The 22500-nt window shown below is 46.4% G+C and overlaps 1 protein-coding gene across 2 annotated transcripts in view; it reads left to right on the forward strand.

The window, feature by feature from the left end:
* Positions 1-22500, forward strand: part of LOC128686347 (uncharacterized) — a 204733-nt gene that overhangs the window by 285 nt on the left and 181948 nt on the right. The window lies entirely within an intron of this gene.

Genomic DNA, 22500 nt, shown 5'->3' on the forward strand with positions numbered 1-22500 from the left:
TACTAGCCACCAGCAACACCACTCTACTATACTAGCCACCAGCAACACCACTCTACTATACTAGCCACCAGCAACACCACTCTACTATACTAGCCACCAGCAACACCACTCTACTATACTAGCCACCAGCAACACCACTCTGCTATACTAGCCACTAGCAACACCACTCTACTATACTAGCCACCAGCAACACCACTCTACTATACTAGCCACTATCAACACCACTCTACTATACTAGCCACCAGCAACACCACTCTACTATACTAGCCACCATCAACACCACTCTACTATACTAGCCACCAGCATCACCACTCTACTATACTAGCCACCATCAACACCACTCTACTATACTAGCCACCAGCAACACCACTCTACTATACTAGCCACCAGCAACACCACTCTACTATACTAGCCACCAGCAACACCACTCTACTATACTAGCCACAAGCAACACCACTCTACTATACTAGCCACCATCAACACCACTCTACTATACTAGCCACAAGCAACACCACTCTACTATACTAGCCACCAGCAACACCACTCTTCTATACTAGCCACCAGCAACACCACTCTACTATACTAGCCACAAGCAACACCACTCTACTATACTAGCCACCATCAACACCACTCTACTATACTAGCCACCAGCAACACCACTCTACTATACTAGCCACCAGCAGCAAAACTCTACTATACTAGCCACCATCAACACCACTCTACTATACTAGCCCCCATCAACACCACTCTACTATACTAGCCCCCAGCAACACCACTCTTCTATACTAGCCACCAACAACACCACTCTACTATACTAGCCCCCATCAACACCACTCTACTATACTAGCCACCAGCAACACCACTCTTCTATACTAGCCACCAGCAACACCACTCTACTATACTAGCCACCATCAACACCACTCTACTATACTAGCCACCAGCAACACCACTCTTCTATACTAGCCACCAGCAACACCACTCTACTATACTAGCCACCATCAACACCACTCTACTATACTAGCCAACAGCAACACCACTTTATTATACTAGCCACCATCAACACCACTCTACTATACTAGCCACAAGCAACACCACTCTACTATACTAGCCACCAGCAACACCACTCTACTATACTAGCCACCAGCAACACCACTCTGCTATACTAGCCACAAGCAACACCACTCTTCTATACTAGCCACCATCAACACCACTCTACTATACTAGCCACCATCAACACCACTCTACTATACTAGCCACCAGCAACACCACTCTACTATACTAGCCACCATCAACACCACTCTACTATACTAGCCACCATCAACACCACTCTACTATACTAGCCACCAGCAACACCACTCTACTATACTAGCCACCAGCAACACCACTCTACTATACTAGCCACCAGCAACACCACTCTACTATACTAGCCACCAGCAACACCACTCTACTATACTAGCCACCAGCATCACCACTCTACTATACTAGCCACCATCAACACCACTCTACTATACTAGCCACCAGCAACACCACTCTACTATACTAGCCACCATCAACACCACTCTACTATACTAGCCACCATCAACACCACTCTACTATACTAGCCACCAGCAACACCACTCTACTATACTAGCCACCATCAACACCACTCTACTATACTAGCCACCAGCAACACCACTCTACTATACTAGCCACCATCAACACCACTCTACTATACTAGCCACCAGCAACACCACTCTACCATACTAGCCACCAGCAACACCACTCTACTATACTAGCCACCATCAACACAACTCTACTATACTAGCCACCAGCAACACCACTCTGCTATACTAGCCACCATCAACACCACTCTACTTTACTAGCCACCATCAACACAACTCTACTATACTAGCCACCAGCAACACCACTCTGCTATACTAGCCACCATCAACACAACTCTACTATACTAGCCACAAGCAACACCACTCTACTATACTAGCCACCATCAACACAACTCTACTATACTAGCCACCAGCAACACCACTCTACTATACTAGCCACCAGCAACACCACTCTACTATACTAGCCACCAGCAACACCACTCTACTATACTAGCCACAAGCAACACAACTCTACTATACTAGCCACCAGCAACACCACTCTACTATACTAGCCACCATCAACACCACTCTACTATACTAGCCACCAGCAACACCACTCTACTATACTAGCCACAAGCAACACCACTCTACTATACTAGCCACCAGCAACACCACTCTACTATACTAGCCACAAGCAACACCACTCTACTATACTAGCCACAAGCAACACCACTCTACTATACTAGCCACAAGCAACACCACTCTACTATACTAGCCACAAGCAACACCACTCTACTATACTAGCCACCAGCAACACCACTCTACTATACTAGCCACCATCAACACCACTCTACTATACTAGCAACACCACTCTACTATACTAGCCACCAGCAACACCACTCTACTATACTAGCCCCCAGCAACACCACTCTACTATACTAGCCACCATCAACACCACTCTACTATACTAGCCACCAGCAACACCACTCTACTATACTAGCCACCATCAACACCACTCTACTATACTAGCCACCAGCAACACCACTCTACTATACTAGCCACCAGCAACACCACTCTACTATACTAGCCACCATCAACACCACTCTACTATACTAGCCACCATCAACACCACTCTACTATACTAGCCACCAGCAGCACCACTCTACTATACTAGCCACCATCAACACCACTCTACTATACTAGCCACCATCAACACCACTCTACTATACTAGCCACCAGCAACACCACTCTACTATACTAGCCACCATCAACACCACTCTACTATACTAGCCACCAGCAACACCACTCTACTATACTAGCCCCCATCAACACCACCCTACTATACTAGCCCCCAGCAACACCACTCTACTATACTAGCCACCATCAACACCACTCTACTATACTAGCCACCAGCAACACCACTCTGCTATACTAGCCACCAGCAACACCACTCTACTATACTAGCCACCAGCAATACCACTCTACTATACTAGCCACCATCAACACAACTCTACTATACTAGCCACCATCAACACCACTCTACTATACTAGCCACAAGCAACACAACTCTACTATACTAGCCACCAGCAACACCACTCTACTGTACTAGCCACCATCAACACCACTCTGCTATACTAGCCACCATCAACACCACTCTACTATACTAGCCACCAGCAACACCACTCTACTATACTAGCCACCAGCAACACCACTCTACTATACTAGCCACCAGCAACACCACTCTACTATACTAGCCACCAGCAACACCACTCTACTATACTAGCCACCAGCAACACCACTCTACTATACTAGCCACCAGCAACACCACTCTACTATACTAGCCACCAGCAATACCACTCTACTATACTAGCCACAAGCAACACCACTCTACTATACTAGCCACAAGCAACACCACTCTTCTATACTAGCCACAAGCAACACCACTCTACTATACTAGCCACAAGCAACACCACTCTTCTATACTAGCCACCAGCAACACCACTCTACTATACTAGCCACCAGCAACACCACTCTACTACACTAGCCACAAGCAACACCACTCTACTATACTAGCCACCAGCAACACCACTCTACTATACTAGCCACCATCAACACCACCCTACTATACTAGCCCCCAGCAACACCACTCTACTATACTAGCCACCATCAACACCACTCTACTATACTAGCCACCAGCAACACTACTCTGCTATACTAGCCACCAGCAACACCACTCTACTATACTAGCCACCAGCAATACCACTCTACTATACTAGCCACCATCAACACAACTCTACTATACTAGCCACCATCAACACCACTCTACTATACTAGCCACAAGCAACACAACTCTACTATACTAGCCACCAGCAACACCACTCTACTGTACTAGCCACCATCAACACCACTCTGCTATACTAGCCACCATCAACACCACTCTACTATACTAGCCACCAGCAACACCACTCTACTATACTAGCCACCAGCAACACCACTCTACTATACTAGCCACCAGCAACACCACTCTACTATACTAGCCACCAGCAACACCACTCTACTATACTAGCCACCAGCAACACCACTCTACTATACTAGCCACCAGCAACACCACTCTACTATACTAGCCACCAGCAACACCACTCTACTATACTAGCCACCAGCATCACCACTCTGCTATACTACCCACCAGCAACACCACTCTACTCTACTAGCCACCAGCAACACCACTCTACTATACTAGCCACCGGCAACACCACTCTACTAGACTAGCCCCCAACAGCACTATTCTAGCCACCAGCAACACCACTCTACTATACTAGCCACCGGCAACACCACTCTACTAGACTAGCCCCCAACAGCACTATACTAGCCACCAGCAACACCACTCTACTATACTAGCCACCAGCATCACCACTCTGCTATACTACCCACCAGCAACACCACTCTACTCTACTAGCCACCAGCAACACCACTCTACTATACTAGCCACCAGCAACACCACTCTACTATACTAGCCACCATCAACACAACTCTACTATACTAGCCACCATCAACACCACTCTACTATACTAGCCACCAGCAACACAACTCTACTATACTAGCCACCAGCAACACCACTCTACTGTACTAGCCACCATCAACACCACTCTGCTATACTACCCACCAGCAACACAACTCTACTATACTAGCCACCAGCAACACCACTCTACTGTACTAGCCACCATCAACACCACTCTACTATACTAGCCACCGGCAACACCACTCTACTATACTAGCCACCATCAACACCACTCTACTATACTAGCCACCAGCAACACCACTCTACTATACTAGCCACAAGCAACACCACTCTACTATACTAGCCACAAGCAACACCACTCTACTATACTAGCCACCAGCAACACCACTCTACTATACTAGCCACCAGCAACACCACTCTACTATACTAGCCACAAGCAACACCACTCTACTATACTAGCCACCATCAACACCACTCTACTGTACTAGCCACCATCAACACCACTCTGCTATACTAGCCACCATCAACACCACTCTACTATACTAGCCACCAGCAACACCACTCTACTATACTAGCCACCAGCAACACCACTCTACTATACTAGCCACCAGCAACACCACTCTACTATACTAGCCACCAGCAACACCACTCTACTATACTAGCCACCAGCAACACCACTCTACTATACTAGCCACCAGCAACACCACTCTACTATACTAGCCACCAGCAACACCACTCTACTATACTAGCCACCAGCATCACCACTCTGCTATACTACCCACCAGCAACACCACTCTACTCTACTAGCCACCAGCAACACCACTCTACTATACTAGCCACCGGCAACACCACTCTACTAGACTAGCCCCCAACAGCACTATTCTAGCCACCAGCAACACTATACTAGCTACCAGCAACACTATACTAGCCACCAGCAGCACTATATTAGCCACCAGCTGCACTATACCACTATACTAGCCACGAGCAGCACCATACTAACCACAAGCAACACTATACAAGCCACCAACAGCACTATACTACTACACTAGCCCCCAACAGCACTATACTAGCTACCAGCAACACTATACTAGCTACCAGCAACACTATACTAGCTACCAGCAACACTATACTAGCCACCAGCAGCACTATACTAGCCACCAACAGCACTATACCACTATACTAGCCACCAACAGCATTATACCACTATACTAGCCACCAACAGCACTATACCACTGTACTAGCCACCAATAGCACTATACTAGCCACAACAACACTATACTAGCCACCAACAGTACTATACTAGCCACAGCAACACTATACTAGCCACCAACAGCACTATACTAGCTACCAGCAACACTGTACTAGCCACCAACAGCACTATAATAATCACCAGCAGCACTATACTAGCCACCAACAGCACTATACTAGCCACCAACAGCATTATACTAGCCAGCAACAGCACTATACTAGCTACCAGCAGCACTGTTCTACCACCCTATAACACTGTACTAGCCACCAGCAACACTATACTAGCCACCATCAGCACTGTTCTACCACCCTATAACACTATACTAGCCACCAGCAACACTATACTAGCCACCATCAGCACTGTTCTACCACCCTATAACACTATACTAGCCACCAGCAACACTATACTAGCCACCAGCAGCACTGTTCTACCACCCTGTAACACCATACTAGCCAACAGCAACACTAAACTAACCACCAGCAGCACTGTTCTACCACCCTGTAACACCATACTAGCCACCAGCAACACTAAACTAGCCACCATCAGCACTGTTCTACCACCCTATAACACTATACTAGCCACCAGCAACACTATACTAGCCACCAGCAGCACTCTTCTACCACCCTATAACACCATACTAGCCACCAGCAACACTAAACTAGCCACCAGCAACACTAAACTAGCCACCAGCAACACTAAACTAGCCACCATCAGCACTGTTCTACCACCCTATAACACTATACTAGCCACCAGCAACACTATACTAGCCACCATCAGCATTGTTCTACCACCCTGTAACACTATACTAGCCACCAGCAACACTATACTAGCCACCAGCAACACCATACTAGCCACCAGCAACACTATACTAGCCACCATCAGCATTGTTCTACCACCCTGTAACACTATACAAGCCACCAGCAACACTACACTAGCCACCAGCAACACTATACTAGCCACCAGCAACACTATACTAGCCACCATCAGCATTGTTCTACCACCCTGTAACACTATACTAGCCACCAGCAACACTATACTAGCCACCATCAGCATTGTTCTACCACCCTGTAACACTATACAAGCCACCAGCAACACTATACTAGCCACCAGCAACACTATACTAGCCACCAGCAACACTATACTAGCCACCATCAGCATTGTTCTACCACCCTGTAACACTATACTAGCCACCAGCAACACTATACTAGCCACCAGCAACACTATACTAGCCACCAGCAACACTATACTAGCCACCAGCAACACCATACTAGCCACCAGCAACACTATACTAGCCACCAGCAACACTATACTAGCCACCAGCAACACTATACTAGCCACCAGCAACACTATACTAGCCACCATCAGCATTGTTCTACCACCCTGTAACACTATACTAGCCACCAGCAACACTATACTAGCCACCAGCAACACTATACTAGCCACCATCAGCATTGTTCTACCACCCTGTAACACTATACTAGCCACCAGCAACACTATACTAGCCACCATCAGCATTGTTCTACCACCCTGTAACACTATACTAGCCACCAGCAACACTATACTAGCCACCAGCAACACTATACTAGCCACCATCAGCATTGTTCTACCACCCTGTAACACTATACTAGCCACCAGCAACACTATACTAGCCACCATCAGCATTGTTCTACCACCCTGTAACACTATACTAGCCACCAGCAACACTATACTAGCCACCAGCAACACTATACTAGCCACCAGCAACACTATACTAGCCACCAGCAACACTATACTAGCCACCAGCAACACCATACTAGCCACCAGCAACACTATACTAGCCACCAGCAACACTATACTAGCCACCAGCAACACCATACTAGCCACCAGCAACACTATACTAGCCACCAGCAACACTATACTAGCCACCAGCAACACTATACTAGCCACCAGCAACACTATACTAGCCACCAGCAACACTATACTAGCCACCAGCAACACTATACTAGCCACCAGCAACACTACACTAGCCACCAGCAACACTATACTAGCCACCAGCAACACTGTACAAAAGAAAAGTACTAAACTGTACTAGCCTACAAGTTTCTCTATGCCGACCAAAAATAACACTATATTCACAACAGGCAACACTATACCCACAACAGGCAACATTGTACGCACAACAGGCAACACTGTGCCCACAACAGGTAACACTGTACCCACAACAAGCAACACTACCCACAACAAGAAATACTGTACCCACAACAGGTAACACTGTACCCACAACAAGCAACACTACCCACAACAAGAAACACTGTACCCACAACAGGCAACACTATACCCACAACAGGCAACATTGCAACCACAACAGGCAACACTGTGCCCACAACAGGCAACACTATGCCCACAGCAGGTAACACTGTACCCACAACAAGCAACACTACCCACAACAAGAAACACTGTACCCACAACAGGCAACACTATACCCACAACAGGCAACATTGTACCCACAACAGGTAACACTGTGCCCACCACACCAACCAACACTGTACCCACAGCAGGCAATGCTGTACCCACAACAGGTAACACTGTACCCACAACAAGCAACACTGTACCCACAACAGGCAACACTGTACCCACAACAGGCAACACTGTACCCACAACAGGCAACACTATACCCACAACGGGAAACAGTGTACACACAACAGGCAACACTGTACCCGCAACAAACAACACTGTACCCACAACAAGCAACACTACCCACAACAAGCAATAATGTACCCGCAACAAACAACACTGTACCCACAACAAGTAACGCTGTACCCACAACAGGCAACACTGTACCCATAACAAGCAACACTGCACCCACAACAAGAAACACTGTACCCATAACGGGCAACACTGTACCCACATCAAGCAACGCTGTACCCACAACAAGTAACACTGTACCCACAACAAGTAACACTGTACCCACAACAAGTAACACTGTACCCACAACAAGTAACACTGTACCCACAACAAGTAACACTGTACTCATAACAGGCAACACTGTACCCACAACAAGTAACACTACCCACCACAGGTAACACTGTACCCACAGCAGACAGTCATCATCACTAGTGATGACTGCATGATGGTCATCACTGGTGATGACTGCATGATGATCATCACTAGTGATGACTGCATGACCACTAGCGATAACTACATGATGGTCATCACTATTGATGACTGCATGGTGATCATTAGTGATAACTACATGATGGTCATCACTAGTGATGACTGCATGATGGTCATCGCTAGTGATGACTGCATGATGGTCATCGCTAGTGATGACTGCATGATGGTCATCACTAGTGATGACTGCATGATGGTCATCACTAGTGATCACTGCATGATGGTCATCGCTAGTGATGACTGCATGATGGTCATCACTAGTGATGACTGCATGATGGTCATCACTAGTGATGACTGCATGATGGTCATCACTAGTAATGACTATATGATGGTCATTACTATTGATGACTGCATGATCATCACTAGTGATGACTGCGTGATGATCACTAGTGATGACTGCATGATGATCACTAGTGATGACTGCATTATGTTCACTAGTGATGACTGCATGATGGTCATCACTAGTGATGACTACATGATGGTCATCAATAGTGATGACGGACTGATGGTCATCACTAGTGATGACTGCATGATGATCATCACTTGTGATGACTGCATGATGGTCATCACTAGTGATGACTGCGTAACGATCACTAGTGATGACTGCATGATTGTCATCACTAGTGATGACTGCATGATGGTCATCACTAGTGATGACTGCATGATGGTCATCACTAGTGATGACTGCATGATGGTCATCACTAGTGATGACTGCATGATGGTCATCACTGGTGATGACTGCATGATGGTCATCACTGGTGATGACTGCATGATGGTCATCACTGGTGATGACTGCATGATGGTCATCACTAGTGATGACTGCATAATGATCACTAGTGATTCACTGGTGGTCAGCACTAGTGATGACTGCATGATGATCATCACTTGTGATGACTGCATGATGGTCATCACTGCATGATGGTCATCACATGATTGTCATCACTAGTGATGACTGCATGATGGTCATCACTAGTGATGACTGCATGATGGTCATCACTAGTGATGACTGCATGATGGTCATCACTGGTGATGACTGCATGATGGTCATCACTGGTGATGACTGCATGATGGTCATCACTGGTGATGACTGCATGATGGTCATCACTGGTGATGACTGCATGATGGTCATCACTGGTGATGACTGCATGATGGTCATCACTAGTGATGACTGCATGATGGTCATCACTAGTGATGACTGCATGATGGTCATCACTAGTGATGACTGCATGATGATCATCACTGGTGATTACTGCATGATTGTCATCACTAGTGATGACTGCATGATGATCATCACTAGTGATGACTGCATGATGGTCATCACTAGTGATGACTGCATGATGATCATCACTAGTGATGACTGCATGATGGCCACCACTGGTGATGACTGCAAGATGGTCATCACTGGTGATGACTGCATGATTGTCATCACTAGTGATGACTGCATGATGGTCATCACTAGTGATGACTGCATTATGATCATCACTAGTGATGACTGCATGATGGTCATCACTAGTGATGACTGCATAATGATCACTAGTGATTCACTGGTGGTCAGCACTAGTGATGACTGCATGATAGTCATCACTAGTGATGACTGCATAACGATCACTAGTGATGACTGCATAACGATCACTAGTGATGACTGCATGATGGTCATCACTAGTGATGACTGCATGATGGTCATCACTAGTGATGACTGCATGATGATCATCACTGGTGATGACTGCATGATGATCATCACTGGTGATTACTGCATGATGGTCATCACTGGTGATGACTGCAAGATGGTCATCACTGGTGATGACTGCATGATTGTCATCACTAGTGATGACTGCATGATGGTCATCACTGGTGATTACTGCATGATGGGCAGCACTGGTGATGACTGCAAGATGGTCATCACTGGTGATGACTGCATGATTGTCATCACTAGTGATGACTGCATGATGGTCATCACTGGTGATTACTGCATGATGGTCATCACTGGTGATGACTGCAAGATGGTCATCACTGGTGATGACTGCATGATTGTCATCACTAGTGATGACTGCATGATGATCATCACTAGTGATGACTGCATGATGGTCATCACTGGTGATTACTGCATGATGGTCATCACTGGTGATTACTGCATGATGGGCAGCACTGGTGATGACTGCATGATTGTCATCACTAGTGATGACTGCATGATGGTCATCACTGGTGATGACTGCATGATTGTCATCACTAGTGATGACTGAATGATGGTCATGACTAGTGATGACTGCATGATGGTCATCACTGGTGATGACTGCATGATGGTCATCACTGGTGATGACTGCATGATGGTCATCACTGGTGATGACTGCATGATGGTCATCACTGGTGATGACTGCATGATGGTCATCACTGGTGATGACTGCATGATGGTCATCACTGGTGATGACTGCATGATGGTCATCACTAGCGGTGACTGCATGATGGTCATCACTGGTGATGACTGCATGAGGGTCATCACTGGTGATGACTGCATGATGGTCATCACTAGTGATGACTGCATGATGGTCATCACTGGTGATGACTGCATGATGGTCATCACTGGTGATGACTGCATGATGGTCATCACTAGTGATGACTGCATGATTGTCATCACTAGTGATGACTGCATGATGGTCATCACTAGTGATGACTGCATGATGGTCATCACTAGTGATGACTGCATGATGGTCATCACTGGTGATGACTGCATGATGGTCATCACTGGTGATGACTGCATGATGGTCATCACTAGTGATGACTGCATGATGGTCATCACTGGTGATGACTGCATGATGGTCATCTCTAGTGATGACTGCATGATGGTCATCACTGGTGATGACTGCATGATGGTCATCACTAGTGATGACTGCATGATGGTCATCACTAGTGATGACTGCATGATGGTCATCACTAGTGATGACTGCATGATGGTCATCACTAGTGATGACTGCATGATGGTCATCGCTAGTGATGACTGCATGATGGTCATCACTAGTGATGACTGCATGATGGTCATCACTAGTGATGACTGCATGATGGTCATCACTAGTGATGACTGCATGATGGTCATCACTAGTGATGACTGCATGATGGTCATCACTAGTGATGACTGCATGATGGTCATCACTAGTGATGACTGCATGATGGTCATCACTACTTGTTACATATAGGTTCAGGTAAGATAATATTGTGTTCTTAACGTGATATTGGAGAGTACATGTCTTGCTTGGTGTGGCATAGAGAGTACATGTACTTGGTTGGTGCTGCCAGGAAAGTACATGTACTTGGTTGGTGTGGCATAGAGAGTACATGTTCTTTGTTGGTGCAGAATGTGGAGTACATGTACTTGTTTGGTGCAGCCTGGAAAATACATGTTCTTGGTTGATACAGCCTGTGGAGTACGTGTTCTCGGGTGGTACTGCCTGGAGAGTACATGTTCTTGGGTGGTACAGCCTGGAGAGTACTTGTTCTTGGGTGGCACAGCCTGGAGAGTACATGTTCTTGGGTGGTACAGCCTGGATAGTACATGTTCTTGGGTGGTACAGCCTGGATAGTACATGTTCTTGGGTGGTACAGCCTGGATAGTACATGTTCTTGGGTGGTACAGCCTGGATAGTACATGTTCTTGGGTGGTACAGCCTGGATAGTACATGTTCTTGGGTGGTACAGCCTGGATAGTACATGTTCTTGGGTGGTACAGCCTGGATAGTACATGTTCTTGGGTGGTACAGCCTGGATAGTACATGTTCTTGGGTGGCACAGCCTGGAGAGTACATGTTCTTGGGTGGTACAGCCTGGATAGTACATGTTCTTGGGTGGTACAGCCTGTAGAGTACATGTTCTTGGGTGGTACAGCCTGGATAGTACATGTTCTTGGGTGGTACAGCCTGGATAGTACATGTTCTTGGGTGGTACAGCCTGGGTAGTACATGTTCTTGGGTGGTACAGCCTGGATAGTACATGTTCTTGGGTGGTACAGCCTGTAGAGTACATGTTCTTGGGTGGCACAGCCTGGATAGTACATGTTCTTGGGTGGCACAGCCTGGATAGTACATGTTCTTGGGTGGTACAGCCTGTAGAGTACATGTTCTTGGGTGGCACAGCCTGGATAGTACATGTTCTTGGGTGGTACAGCCTGTAGAGTACATGTTCTTGGGTGGTACTGCCTGAATAGTACATGTTCTTGGGTGGTACAGCCTGTAGAGTACATGTTCTTGGGTGGTACGGCCTGCAGAGTACGTATTCTCGGGTGGTACAGCCTGGATAGTACATGTTCTTGGGTGGTACAGTCTGGATAGTACATGTTCTTGGGTGGTACAGCCTGGATAGTACATGTTCTTGGGTGGTACAGCCTGGATAGTACATGTTCTTGGGTGGCACAGCCTGGATAGTACATGTTCTTGGGTTGCACAGCCTGGATAGTACTTGTTCTTGGGTGGTACAGCCTGGATAGTACATGTTCTTGGGTGGTACAGCCTGGATAGTACATGTTCTTGGGTGGTACAGCCTGGATAGTAAATGTTCTTGGGTGGTACAGCCTGGATAGTAAATGTTCTTTGGTGGTACAGCCTGGATAGTACATGTTCTTGGGTGGTACAGCCTGGATAGTAAATGTTCTTTGGTGGTACAGCCTGGATAGTACATGTTCTTGGGTGGTACAGCCTGGATAGTACATGTTCTTGGGTGGTACAGCCTGGATAGTACATGTTCTTGGGTGGTACAGCCTGGATAGTACATGTTCTTGGGTGGTACAGCCTGGATAGTACATGTTCTTGGGTGGTACAGCCTGGATAGTACATGTTCTTGGGTGGTACAGCCTGGATAGTACATGTTCTTGGGTGGTACAGCCTGGATAGTACATGTTCTTGGGTGGTACAGCCTGGATAGTACATGTTCTTGGGTGGTACAGCCTGGATAGTACATGTTCTTGGGTGGTACAGCCTGGATAGTACATGTTCTTGGGTGGTACAGCCTGGATAGTACATGTTCTTGGGTGGTACAGCCTGGATAGTACATGTTCTTGGGTGGTACAGCCTGGATAGTACATGTTCTTGGGTGGTACAGCCTGGATAGTACATGTTCTTGGGTGGTACAGCCTGGATAGTACATGTTCTTGGGTGGTACAGCCTGGATAGTACATGTTCTTGGGTGGTACAGCCTGGATAGTACATGTTCTTGGGTGGTACAGCCTGGATAGTACATGTTCTTGGGTGGTACAGCCTGGATAGTACATGTTCTTGGGTGGTACAGCCTGGATAGTACATGTTCTTGGGTGGTACAGCCTGGATAGTACATGTTCTTGGGTGGTACAGCCTGGATAGTACATGTTCTTGGGTGGTACAGCCTGGATAGTACATGTTCTTGGGTGGTACAGCCTGGATAGTACATGTTCTTGGGTGGTACAGCCTGGATAGTACATGTTCTTGGGTGGTACAGCCTGGATAGTACATGTTCTTGGGTGGTACAGCCTGGATAGTACATGTTCTTGGGTGGTACAGCCTGGATAGTACATGTTCTTGGGTGGTACAGCCTGGATAGTACATGTTCTTGGGTGGTACAGCCTGGATAGTACATGTTCTTGGGTGGTACAGCCTGGATAGTACATGTTCTTGGGTGGTACAGCCTGGATAGTACATGTTCTTGGGTAGGGAACCAGCACATCGTAGTTTACGGGTATGATCTTTGGCAAGAAGAAAGTTAGCTGCACTCTGCTGACTCAGCTAGTTACTAGCCAGAGTCAGCAGTGACTCACCTCAGCAACTCAGGAGTCACTAACGATGGAACACTGTTATTCTCTGCGAAGACGCAACACTAACTTCACTCTAACAGTGTTGGCAAAATCCTCGCATTTTTTTTTTTATTCTGGCAGAAATTAGAAGACATAATAATCCTAAGTCTTATATTTTTTTTTAAATATAAAACTTACGATTATAAGTCTTATATTTAAAAAAAAAAAACAGTAAAATCTGAGAGGCTGTGAAGGCAACCACATTAGTAAGAGAATTATTATTATAATCAAAAAGAAAAGCTAAGCCACATGGGCTATACAGCATTAGTAAGAGAAAACTTGGTAGAAGGTAAACTCTCATAAGATTAGGTTTACTTAGGCTCAGGTACACATAAGTACAGTATACATACCGAAAATCACCTATGGCCACCTCAAAGAAATGTCAGACAAAATAACTTACTTCCGGTGAGATGCTGATGACACTGTCCCTCTGATTTATAAAATAAAAAAAATTCTAACAAGGTGAATCGGTGGAAAATTCTTGAATGTTCCAACATGCTTTGTCAGAGAAGTGATCAATATTACGTTGGTGCCAGGAGACTCCCACCCACCGCAGTCACCCGTCAATATTACGTTGGTGCCAGGAGACTCCCACCCACCGCAGTCACCCGTCAATATTACGTTGGTGCCAGCAGGAGACTCCCACCCACCGCAGTCACCCGTCAATATCACGTTGGTGCCAGGAGACTCCCACCCACCGCAGTCACCCGTCAATATTACGTTGGTGCCAGGAGACTCCCACCCACCGCAGTCACCCGTCAATATTACGTTGGTGCCAGGAGACTCCCACCCACCGCAGTCACCCGTCAATATTACGTTGGTGCCAGGAGACTCCCACCCACCGCAGTCACCCGTCAATATTACGTTGGTGCCAGGAGACTCCCACCCACCGCAGTCACCCGTCAATATTACGTTGGTGCCAGGAGACTCCCACCCACCGCAGTCACCCGTCAATATTACGTTGGTGCCAGGAGACTCCCACCCACCGCAGTCACCCGTCAATACTCTCTTATATTTATGAAATGTTACCTTTGGAAACCCTGAGGGAAATATGACCATCTTCCACACCAGTGTCTGTGAGGCTTCATAACTCAACACTGAGGTTACCTCTCGTCTCCTGTGTCCAGTGTGGCGGCCAGACCACTGTAGCACTGTGTGGGTGATACTGTGTGGTGCAGTATACTGTGTGGTGCAGTATACTGTGTGGTGCAGTATATTGTGTGGTCCAGTATACTGTGTGAGTGATGCTATATGGTGCAGTATACTGTGTGGGTGATACTGTGTGGTCCAGTATACTTTGTGGGCAATACTGTATGGTTCAGTATACTACTCGGGTGATACTGTATGGTGTAGTATACGAGTCGGGTGGTACAGTGTGGTTCAGTATTCTGGGCGGGTAATACTGTGTGGTGCAGTATACTGGGCAGGAGTTTAACGTCGCGCTGAGAGACTCTGATGCTGTGGTCTTATTAAACACCTCAGTACCAGACGCTGGACTTCTCCAGGTACGTCAAGTACATTCATATACTACCTGAGAAAGTCACAAGTTAGTGAAACACTGTACAAACAAAGGACTCCACTGTTTTTGTGTCATCTCTAACAATGGCGGCAACCTGCCACTGTCTCCATCTGGATTTTGACCTGCTGAGAACCTACATATGTCAAGCTAAACGAAATAATATGTAAATATTAACTTTTTTTTTACATACAGATGCTTCCACATGACAAATGATTTCCCTAAAAAATACTTTTATTTATATATAAAGGCGTGACCGTCCCACCGTGAGACATGAAACTCAGTTCATGTCTTAATGTCGTACTTTTGCCACTGTATATAACACAAACTTGACAAGTGCAGCTTAATTTATGTCTTAATGTAGCACTGGTACCACTATACGTAACACATGCGTCGTCACTACATTTTTTGGGGGGGAAGTGAAGGAGACACGAGGTGGATGTGTTGATAATGAACATCCGTGATGACGGAAACGTGAAGGAAATTAGTGAGTGAAATAATCGAAAAAAATATAGAAAGTGAGGGAGAAAAAGTAAGAGACTGTCGGAAAGATAGAGAGACAGATATGGAGAGACAGATAGGAATACACACACACACACACACACACACACACACACACACACAGACACACACACACACACACACACACACACACACACACACACACACACACACACACACACACACACACACACACACACACACACACACACACACACACACACACACACACACACACACACACACACACACACACACACACACACACACACACACACACACTCGGCAGGAAATGCAAAATCTCCCCTAATGAGAAGCAGGGGCACCACGAGTAACACAATACAGGTCAGGACCCAAGACTGTTCAACTGCCTCCCAGCATACATATGGGGGGATTACCAATAGACCCCTGGCTGTCTTCATGAGGGAGCTGGACAGGCACCTAAAGTCAATACGTGACCAGCCGGACTGTGGTTCGTACGTCGGTTTACGTGCAGCCAGCAGTAACAGCCTGGTTGATCAGGTTCTCATCCACCGCAAGGCCTGGTCATGGATTGGGTCGCCTGGGAGTTGACTCCTGAAACACCTCCAGATATACTCCAGGTATACACACCTTCAGAACTGGCTCTGATGCGTAGCCATCACCGGGTGAAACTGCAAGGAAATCAAAAGTATGTAAGCAAAATAGTCCCAGAAATGAGAGGAACGCACCACCCATGGTTTTATGGTGTTTATACACAATACATACACCGAGAAGTGTGTATCCCTGTGTATATAGACCGAGAAGAGTGTATCTCTCATTGTATGTATACTGATAAGTGTGTATATCACAGTGAATGAGTGTACGTACAATGAGACTTTTCCTCAAATCCCTTCTTAAAAAATCAACTTTTCTTGACTTGAAGACGATACCCAGCCATAGTCGTTTCGGTCGACCTTGGACCGTTTACAAAGTCACACAGTGACTTTGTAAATACTTCCTAACATACATGTGATTCATATGAGTCTTCATCTGCCAGTTGTGACTCCTTGTTGCTGTCACGTCTCTGAAACATCCTATCCCTATCTACCTTATCAATCCCTCTCAGTATTTTATGTCCTTATCGTGTCCCTTCTATCCCTCCTATCCTCCAGGGTCGCCAGGTTGATTTCTCTTAACCTCTCCTCGTAGGACATACCCCTAGGCCCTGGGACTAGTCTTGTTGCAAACCTTTGCACTTTCTCTAATTTCTTGACGTGTTTGAAGAGGTGTGGGTTCCATACTGGTGCTGCATACTCCAATATGGGCCTGGCATACACAGTGTGCAAAGTATTGAACGAATCCTTACTTAGATATCGAAACGTTCTTCTTGGGTTTGCCAGGCACCCATATACTGCAACAGTTATTTGGTTGATGTGTGCCTCAGATGTCCTCGGTATGATGCTCACCCCGTGGTCCTTTTCCTTGAGTGAGTTTTGCAGCCTTTGATATCATAGGCTGTAATCCGTCTGAGGACGTCTTGGTCCTTCCCAATACTTCATGACTTTGCACTTGCTGGGGTTAAACTCCAGGAGCCATTTGTTGGACCAGGCTTGCGGCCTGTCTAGGTCCCTTTGTAATCCTGCCTGATCCTCATCCGATTGAATTCTCCTCATTAGTTTCACATCGTCTGCAAACAGGGACACTTCTGAGTCTGTGCCTTCCGTCATGTCATTCACATATACCAGAAACAACACCAGTCCTAAGACTGACCCCTGTGGAACCCCGCTCGTCACAGGCGCCCACTCTGACATCTTGTCACGTACCATGACTCGCTGTTGCTTTCCTGTCAGGTATTCTCTGATCCATTGCATTGCCTTCCCTGTTATACCTGACTGATCCTCCGGCTTTTGCACTAATCTCTTGTGTGGACTGTATCAAAAACCTTCTTACTCTTGTGTGGACTGTGTCAAAAGCCTTCTTACAGGCCAAGAAAATGCAGTCTACCCACCCCTCTCTCTCTCTCTCTCTCTCTCTCTCTTCCCTTACATTCGTCACCTTATAGAACTCCAGTAGGTTTGTGACACAGAATTTCCCTTCCTTGAAACCTTGCTGGTTGTCGTGTATAAGCTCATTCCTTTTCAAGTGCACTACCACTTTTCTTCTGAAAAATCTCCATGTCTTTGCATACTGTACATACTAGACAAACACTAAACTACAGTGTCTGTAGTTTAGTACTGTGAGTGTGTCTCCTTTCTTAAAAATTGGGACTATATTTGCTGTCTTCCACACATCAGGTAGTCACCCTGTTTCGATAGATGTGTTGAAGATTGTTGTTAGTGGTACACACAGTGCCTTTGCTCCCTCTCTCAGGACCCATGGAGAGATGTCCGGCCTCATCACCTATGAGGTATCTAGCTCACTTAGCAGCCTCTTCACCTCCTCCTCTGTTGTATGTATTGTGTCCAGCAATTGATGGTGTACCCCACCACTCGGACTTTCTGGAGTCCTTTCTGTCTCCACTGTAAATACTTCTTTAAATCTATTGTTGAGCTCTTCACATACTTTCGGTCGTTTCTTGTGATCTTCCTTGTGTGTGTTTGTGTGTGTGTGTGTGTGTACTCACCGAATTGTGGTTGCAGGGGACGAGATTCATCTCCTGGCCCCGCCTCTTAACTGATTGCTACTAGGTCCTCTGTCTCTCTGCTCCCTGAGCTTTGTTATACCTCGTCTTAAAGCTGTGTATGGTTCCTGCCTCCACTACATCACTTGATAGACCATTCCATTTCCTGATAACTCTCTGACTGAAGAAATACTTTCTAACATCCCTGTGAATCGTCTGAGTCTTCAGCTTCCAATTGTGACCTCTTGTTTCTGTGTCCCCTCTCTGGAACATCCTGTCTTTGTCCACCTTATCTATTCCACACAGTATTTTGTATGTCATTATCATGTCTCCCCTGGCCCTCCTGTCTTCCAGTGTCGTCAGGCCGATTTCCCTTAACCTTTCTTCGTAGGACATTCCCCTGAGCTCCGGAACTAACCTTGTTGCAAACCTTTGACTTTCTCTAATTTCTTGATGTGCTTGACCAGGTGTGGGTTCCAAACTGGTGCTGCATACTCCAGTATGGGTCTGACGTATACAGTGTACAGTGTCTTGAACGATTCCTTACTAAGGTATCATTACGCTATTCTCAGGTTTGCCCGGCGCCGTATGCTGCAGCCGTTATCTGGTTGATGTGTACTTCCGGAGACATGCTCGGTGTTATGCTCACCCCAAGATCTTTCTCCTTGAGTGAGGTTTGCAGTCTTTGGCCACCTAGCCCATACTTTGTCTGTGGTCTTTTTTGCACTTCCCCAATCTTCATGACTTTTCGTTTGGCAGGGTTGAATTCGAGAAGCTAGTTGCTGGACCACGTGTTCAGCCTGTCCAGGTCTCTTTGTAGTCCTGCCTGATCCTCATCGGATTTAATTCTCCTCATTAACTTCCCATCATCTGCAAAGAGGACACTTTTGAGTCTATCCTTTCCATCATGTCATTCACATATACCAAAAACAGCACTGGTCCTAGGACTGACCCCTGTGGGACCCCGCTCGTCAAAGGCACCCATTGTCATACCTCATCACGTTCTATGACTCGTTGCCTCCCTGTCAGGTATTCTCTGATCCATTGAAGTACCCTTCCTGTTATACGTGCCTGATCCTCTAGCTTCTGCACTAATCTCTTGTGAGGAACTGTGTCGAGAGCCTTCTTGCAGTCCAAAAAAAATCCAATCAACCCACCCCTCTCTCTCGCGTCTTATTTCTGTTACCTTATCATAAAACTCCAGAAGGTTTGTGACACAGGATTTGCATTCCATGAATCCGTGCTGATTGTCGTTTATCCTCGATTATCCTCCTGATAATCTTCTGCGTGACTTTGCATACTATACATGTCAGTGACACTGGTCTGTCGTTTAGGGCCTTGTTTCTGTCTCCTTTCTTAAAAATGAAGACTACATTTGCCGTCTTTCATACCTCAGGTAGTTGCCCAGTTTCAAGGGATGTGTTGAACATTGTGGTTAGTGGCACACGCAGCATCTCTGCTCCTTCTCTAAGGACCCCATGGGGAGATGTTGTCCAGTCCCATCGCCTTTGAGATATCAAGGTCTCTTAGCAGCTTCTGCACCTCCTTCTCAGTTGTGTGTATGTCATCCAACACTTTTTGGTATATTCCCAGTTGATGTTCCCCTCTGTGCTGTCTTCCCAGAGCCCTTCCTATCTCTTCTGTAAATATTTCCTTGAATCTTGAATTTGGTCCCTGAATCTGGTCTTTGACTGTTGTCTTCCTCCTAATGTGGCTATACAGCAGTTTCGGCTCAGACTTGACTTTCGATGCTATGTTGTTTTCGTACTGTCGCTGGGCCTCCCTCCTAATCTGTGCATACTCGTTTCTGGCTCTTCGACTAATCTCCTTATTTTCCTGGGTTCTTTGCCTTCTGTATTTTTTCCACTCTCAAGTGCACTTAGTTTTTGCCTCCCTACACCTTCCGGTAAACCAGGGGCTCGTTCTGGTCTTCCCATTATTTCTGTTGCCCTTGGAGACAAACCTTTCCTCTGCCTCCTTGCATTTTGTTGTTACGTATTCGATCATTTCGTTTACTAATTTCCCTACCAATTCTTTGTCCTACTGAACCTCCTGCAGGAAGTTCCTCATACCTATGAAGTCCCATCTTTTATTGTTTGGCTATTCTCATTCAATTCCTGTTACCCTATCCACTTGTAACTCTACTATGTATTCAAAGCTCAGTACCACGTGATCACTAACTCCAAGGGGCCTCTCATATATGATGTCCTCAATGTCTGAACTGCTCAGGGTAACATGAGGTCCAGTCTTGTTGGTTCATCCTCCCCTCTTTCTCTGGTAGTGTCCTTAACATGTTGATGCATTAGGTTTTCCAGTGCCACATCCATCATCTTGGCTCTGCATGTTTCGGGACCGCCATGTGGCTCCAGGCTTCCCAGTCGATCTCCCTGTAGTTGAATTCGCCCATAACCAGAAACTTTGCTCTGCTCGAGTGAGCTCTTTTTGCCACCTCAGCCAGTGTGTCCACCATTGCTCTGTTGCTCTCTTCATATTTCTCTCTTGGCTTTGTTGAAAACCATTGCACTCTCTCTAATCAAGTGTAAGTTCCAAACAGGTGGTGCATACTCCAGTACAGGCCTGACGTACACGGTGTACAGTGTCTTGAACGATTCCTTGCTAAAGTATCGGAACGCTGTTCTCAGGTTTGCCAGGCGCCCATATGCTGCCGCAGTTATCTGGTTGATGTGTGCTTCCGGAGACGTGCTCGGTGTTATACTCACCCCCAAGATCTTTCTCCTTGAGCGAGGTTTGCAGTCTTTGGCTCCCTAGCCTATACACCGTCTGCGGTCTTCTTTGGCTTTCCCCGATCTTCATGACTTTGCATTTGGCGGGGTTAAATTCGAGAAGCCAGTTGCTTGACCAGGTGTCCAGCCTGTCCAAGTCTCTTTTAAGTCCTGCCTGATCCTCATCGGATTTCATTTTCCTCATTAACTTCACATCATCTGCAAACAGGAACACTTCTGAGTCTAACCCTTCCATCATGTCATTCACATATACCAAAAATAGCACTGGCCTAGGACCGACTCCTGTCGGACCCCGCTTGTCACAGGTGCCCACTGTGATACCTCATCACGTACCATGACTCGTTTTTGCATCCC

This window comes from Cherax quadricarinatus, chromosome 17, assembly GCF_038502225.1.
Source record: "Cherax quadricarinatus isolate ZL_2023a chromosome 17, ASM3850222v1, whole genome shotgun sequence".
NCBI classification, from domain to species: Eukaryota; Metazoa; Arthropoda; class Malacostraca; order Decapoda; family Parastacidae; genus Cherax; species Cherax quadricarinatus.